This window comes from Chrysemys picta, chromosome 1 (genome assembly GCF_011386835.1).
Source record: "Chrysemys picta bellii isolate R12L10 chromosome 1, ASM1138683v2, whole genome shotgun sequence".
Classification (NCBI taxonomy): domain Eukaryota; kingdom Metazoa; phylum Chordata; order Testudines; family Emydidae; genus Chrysemys; species Chrysemys picta.
The window spans coordinates 132,467,586-132,474,399 of NC_088791.1; positions in this window are offsets into that span (position 1 = coordinate 132,467,586).

A 6,814-nucleotide genomic window follows, 5' to 3' on the forward strand; every position below is an offset into this window, starting at 1 on the left:
CTGCTTTTAATTAGGTAGGGGAATGTTAGTGTTGGGACTGCTTTCCCGTTCCTTTACAGAACTGTAACCGCTGCTTTGCAGCCACGCGGTGGAGGCGGGAGAGGGGCAGCCGAAAGGGATCGTTCCCGGGGACAGCCGCGAGGGGGTGGGACAGGGGCAGAGTTCCCGCTTGCCGGATTGCTGGCAGCAGGGACTGACATTGCTTTAAATGTGAAATGAGGCCAGTGGTAATATAAAAGTTTTAAACTGCCACAAGTGTACGGCTTACCATGTCTGCCTGCAACAGAAATTCCGTTGTGCTGCCTCGCTTCTCAAATGTGCTGTTCAAGACCCCAGGCACTGAATGCGAAGGCCGAGAATTCGACCTTGTGCTGAGTGCGCATGTGAAAGGTGCTGTGCATGGTCTTGTTCACAGAGAAAGACTATGTTCTTTGTTCACAACTACATTTATCTTTCTGAGGAATTCACTCCCTTTTTCCCATTTCCACAGCCCCGTCTGCGACTGTCTCACAACCTAGCCTGGAATCACACTCCCAGAGGCTAGCGCGGATTAGGCGTAGGAAGAAGAGGACACGGGAGGACATGTTCTCTGAGCTTATGGCCTCTTCCCAAGCCCAGGCAGCACAGCAGACCCAGTGGCGGGAGAACTTGACCCGAATGCACCAAGCCAACATGGATCAGGAGGAGAGGTGGCGGCAGGAAGACCAGCAGGCGACTCAAACGCTGCTTGGACTACTGAGGGAGCAAACGGACACGCTCCGGCGCCTTGTGGATGTTCTGCAGGAACGGAGGCAGGAGGACAGAGCCCCGCTGCAGTCCATCTCTAACCGCCCTCCCCCGCCACCAAGTCCCATACCCACCTCACCCAAAGTGCAAAGAAGGAGAGGCGGCAGAGTCCCTGCTAAGTCTCACTCCACCCCTGCAGAGAGCTCTAGTAGCAGAAGGCTCTCATTTCCCAAAATTTGAAAAGTTCTTTCCTTCCCGCCTGACACAAGCCCCCGTCCAAGTTTCACCTCCCAATGCCATGTGTAGTTGATAATAAAAAATTCGTTTCTGTTAACTACTGTTTCAATCATGTTCTTTTGGAGGAGGAGGGGAAAGGGGGTTGGTAATTGGACAGGACAGTCTCCTTTGGCAGGGTACATAGTCGGGGGCAGGCACAGCAGCAGGGCACATACACAGTGCAGTGATGCAGTGACTAGTTGCCCTGGTTAGTCTGGGAGGTTGTTTTGATGTAATGTTGGGGGGGGTGGGTTGCTCTGTGACTTTGTGGCGGGGGAGGGCAGTTACAGATCTTAAGCGCCGGTCCTTAGGCAGGATCACAGAGCCACACAGCATGGGATCTGTAACCGTCCTCCCCCTGCCACAAAGTCAAATAGACCCCCCCATACACACAGTCCCGATCAGGAGGGTTGACAGGCTCCGTTGAAACAAGCATCCCACTGCAGCGGAGCCTGTCAATCCTTGAGTTTAGAAGCTGCATTCGCGTCACAACACTACACCCGCCCCGCACCACAGTCTGCGTCCCAGTTTTAAAAAATTCCCGCGAAAACAGTATTAAAGAAAACGGTGTGCTTTAACAAAGTAGAACTATTTTTATTTCGACACGTGTGTTGGAGGGGGGGTGAAGGGGGTATGTAACTGGATAGGATAGTCAACATTACCTGGGTAAAGAAACGGGGGCAGGTTTAGCTTCTCAGTACACAAACTATAAAGTCACAGGTTACCCTGCTCACTCAGGAACTTTGCTTTCAAAGCCTCCTGGATGCACAGCGCTTCCCGCTGGTCTCTTCTAATCGCCCGGCTGTCTGGCTGTGAGTAATCACCAGCCAGGCTATTTTCCTCAACCTCCCACCCCGCCATAAAGGTCTCCCCCTTGCTCTCACAGAGATTGTGGAGCACACAGCAAGCTGCTATAACAATGGGGATATTGGTTTCGCTGAGATCACAGCGAGTCAGTAAGCTTCTCCATCTCCCCTTGAGACGGCCAAAAGCACACTCCACCACCATTCTGCACTTGCTCAGCCGGTAGTTGAAGAGTTCTTTTTCAGTGTCCAGGGCGCCAGTATAGGGCTTCATGAGCCAGGGCATTAGCGGGTAGGCTGGGTCCCCGAGGATGACTATAGGCATCTCCACATCCCCAACAGTTATTTTGTGGTCCGGGAAGTAAATACCTTGTTGCAGCCGTCTAAACAGACCAGAGTTCCTGAAAACACGAGCGTCATGAACCTTGCCCGGCCATCCCACGTAGATGTTGGTAAAACGTCCCCTGTGGTCCACCAGTGCTTGCAGCACCATGGAAAAGTATCCCTTTCGGTTAATGTACTGAGTGGCCTGGTGGTCCGGTGCCAGGATAGGGATGTGAGTTCCATCTATGGCCCCACCGCAGTTTGGGAATCCCATCGCTGCGAAGCCATCTATGATCGCCTCCACGTTTCCCAGGGTCACTACCTTTGGCAGCAGTACATCAACGATTGCCTTCGCTACTTGCATCACAACAACCCCCACGGTAGATTTGCCCACCCCAAACTGGTTCGCGACTGACCGGTAGCTGTCTGGCGTTGCAAGCTTCCAGAGGGCTATGGCCACTCGCTTCTGTACACTCAGTGCAGCTCGCAACCGGGTGTCACTGCGCTTCAGGGCAGGGGACAGCAACTCACAAAGTTCCAGGAAAGTTCCCTTCCGCATGCGAAAGTTTCGCAGCCACTGGGATTCATCCCAGACCTGCAGCACTATGCGGTCCCACCACTCAGTGCTTGTTTCCCGTGCCCAGAATCGCCGTTCCACGGCATCAACATGACCCATTGCCACTGTGATGTCCTCGGCGCTGGGTCGCCTGCTTTCTGACAGGTCTGTGCTACTCTCAGACTTCAGGACATCACCGCGGTGCCGTAGCCTCCTCGCCTGACTTTTCTGCATCTGCCTCAGGGAAACCTTTATGATAAGCTGCGAGACGTTGAGAGCGGCCACAACTGCAGCGATGGTCGCAGCGGGCTCCATGCTCGGAGTACAGTGGCGTCCGCGCTGTCAATGACTGGAAAAGCGCGCGAACTGTTTTCCCGCCGGCGCTTTCAGGGAGGGAGGGCGGGAGTGATGGACGGATGACGACAGTTTCCCAAAAGCACCCTCGACTCATTTTGTTACCCAGAAGGCATTGCCGGCTACACCCAGAATTCCAATGGGCAGAGGGGACTGCGGGAACTGTGGGATAGCTGACCACAGTGCACCACTTCGAATGTCGACGCTATCACCGTTAGTGTGGACGCACAAAGTCGAATTAGTGTCCTTAGTGTGGACACACACGTTCGACTTTGCAATATCGATTACAAAAATTCGATGCAAGTAAAATCGAACTACTCTCGTAGTGTAGACAAGGCCAAAGAGGAGTAATTATTCTGGATTAAATAATTTATATTCCGGAATAGAATATCCATATGGGGGAGTCATTTCAGAATAGCTAATTTATCACAGAATAGCTATTCTGAAATAGTTATGTTTGTCAATTTGCCCTGTGTAGACAAGGCCTGCTTTTTCTCAGTCTCTCTTTCTAAGGGCCTCATTTTACAAACATACACATGCTTAACTTAAAGCCCATGAGTAACCCTACTGAAATCAATGGAACTAAGCCATACATCTCTCATTCTCTTCATTTCCTTTCTCTGTATCTCCCTTCATTCCTTCTTGTTCCTTCCCCCCTTCTTTCCATTCATTCTCATACTTCTGTTCTCCTTTTCAATCTATCCTTAGCTTCTTCTCTTCTCCTTCCCCATCCCACTATTTTCTTCATGGATCAGTAGCGAGGTCAATGGTGGAGAAGTCTCAGGAGAGGTGAGGGGATACGAAAAGAAGTAGAGATGGACCGAGGAAGGTTGTAGAAGAGGGGAGGAAGAAAGAATAGTGAGTGTAGAAGAGGGGATGGTGAAAGAGGGCATAAATATACTGAATGCTACTCCCTGGAAAACCTGTTTGGTGTGGACAAGTCAACACAGTGTGGCTATTGTTTGGAACAGTGGTTCTCAACCAGGGGTTCATGTACCCCTGGGGGTACACAGAGGTCTTCCAGAGGGGTACATCAACTCATTTAGATATTTACCTGGTTTTACAAAAGACGGCATAAAAAGCACTAACGAGGTCAGTACAAACTAAAATTTCGTACAATGACTTGTTTATACTGCTCTATATACTATTCACTGACGTAAGTACAATAGTTATATTCCAATTGATTTATTTTAGAATTATATGGTAAAGATGAGAAAGTATGCAATTTTTCAGTAATAGTGTGCTGTGACACTTTTGTATTTTTATGTCTGATTTTTGTAAGCAAGTTTTTAAGTGAGGTGAAACTTGGGGTATGCAAGACAAATCAGACTCCTGAAAGGGTACAGTAGTCTGGAAAGGTTGAGAGCCACTGGTTTGGAAAGTGTGCCCCATAATAAACTAAGTCCCACTTAACTGAGTCATTGCCCTGAACGTTCCCCATGAGAGAATGGAAAGATATTACCACGACTGGGGCTTTCCACATTTGCGGTCATTACAATTGCACAAGCTCTTACTCTGGGGTCACGCAGATTGTAGTGTCAGAGTTTGAGTCTTCTAATTGTTTTTGTTCTACTACAGATTATTTCATAACAGAAAGAGCCTCCTATGAATCACTTCCCCTTTCAGCACCTCTCCACCTGAATCTAAAATCATGCATGATGCAGATCATGAAAAAAGGCTCTGGGGTCCACAGCTTAGGAACCACTTTGGAGCATTCAGATCTATTCCTTGGTGTCAGAGTTGGGCAACCAGGTAAAATGAATTACGTGGAAGCTTTTAAAAATCCTACTGCTCAGACCAGAGGCCAGGATGGGACACCACTTCTGACCGCTTAGGACACAATATAATGAGGTTTTAGTTCCTATAGTGATGTCAGGATGCTGTTTTTCACTTATTCCCTTGTGCAATCAAGGCCTCTGCTGATAACTTAGAGGAAGTTCTGCTTGCTCCTTACAAGCAGCTGAGTGAGAGCTGACTGGAGATGGAACATGCTTTTGGTGGACATGTCGATTAAAGTGCAAATGACGTACATTGAGTCTCCAGGATTACTGCGGAGTGTTGCACAATGTTTGTACTGCACAATGTTTGGGAAGGCATTTCTTCAGAGATCAGGCTTTGGAAAATAGCACCACAACATATCAGCTGCTTGATGTTCCTATTGTGAAGGACGCAGCCATGGCTTTAAAAGCAAGGCAATCAGCTGTTGTACCTGAGGCGCTGTGCCAATTCATTTTGCCACTACTGCTGCTGAAGAGCATGGGGTCAAGGATAGAATCTACCCATGAATTTAACACTTTGGACTATTCATGGCCATTTTTTTATTTTCACAATCTTTTATAGAAATGATAGACCAATCCTTTCTCATGATTTGAGATTGAACTAGTCAATACATTATTTCAGAGCATGTACCTACCTGAGATGAACCAATTGTGTAGCTTTCTGAAAAGGGTGCTGGAATCAAGCGAGAGAGAGAATGTAAGTGTGGAGCGCAGACACAAGAAGCAGAGGACAGATACTGGTGACCTGCTGTTGATAGCAGGAGAAAATGAGTCACAAGACATATAGCCGAGGCCCTGTCTACACTGACAAGTTTCTGTGCAGTAAAGCAGCTTTCTGCTCTGTAACTCCCAAGGTGTACACACTGCCAAGCCACTTAGTGCGCAGAAACTGTGCAGTTGTAGCGCTTATAAAACCCCACCACAACGAGAGGCTACAGCTTTCTGTGCCGGGGGTACAGCAATGTGGTGCCAGTGTAGACACCATGGTCAATTACAGCATTGCGATTGGCCTCCAGGAGGTGTCCCACAATGCCTATTCTCACCTCTCTGGTCATCGATTTGAACTCTTCTGCCCTGCCCTCAGGTGACCAACCATCATCCCCACCCCATAAATTCCTTTGGAATTTTGAAAGTCTGCGTTAATGTCTGTGAAATGCCTACAGTGATCCACAAGCGCCTGGAGAACCATTGAGAAATACCCCTTGTGATTAATGTACTCGGTGGCTAGCTGGTCTGGTGCCGGAATTGGAATATGCAGCCACCTATCACCCCTCCGCAGTTAGGGAAGCCCATTTGTGCAAAGCCATCCACAATGTCATGCACGTTGCCCAGAGTCACTGTCATAACTATAAAGGGAAGGGTAACAGCCCTCCTGTGTACAATACTATAAAATCCCTCCTGGCTAGAGGCTCCAAAATCCTTTTACCTATAAAGGGTTAAGAAGCTCAGGTAACCTGGCTGACATCTGACCCAAAGGACCAATAAGGGGACAAGATACTTTCAAATCTTGGTGGGGGGGAAGGCTTTTGTTTGTGCTCTTTGTTTTGGGGGTTGTTCGCTCTTGGGACTGAAAGGGACCAGACATCAATTCAGGCTTTCCAAATCTTTCTGAACAAATCTCTCATATTTCAAACTTGTAAGTAAACAGCCAGGCAAGGCGTGTTAGTTTTTATCTTTGTTTTCTCAACTTGTAAATGTACCTTTTTGCTAGATTGTTTATCTCTGTTTGCTGTAACTTTGAACCTAAGGCTAGAGGGGATTCCTCTGGGCTCTTTAAGTTTGATTACCCTGTAAAGTTATTTTCCCTCCTGATTTTACAGAGATGATTTTTACCTTTTTATTTAATTAAAAGCCTTCTTTTTAAGAACTTTGATTTTTTCCTTGTTTTTAGATCCAAGGGGGTTGGATCTTGATCCACCAGGAGTTGGTGGGAGAAAGGAGGGGGATGGTTAATTTCTCCTTGTTTTAAGATCCAAGGGGTTTTGGATCTGTATTCA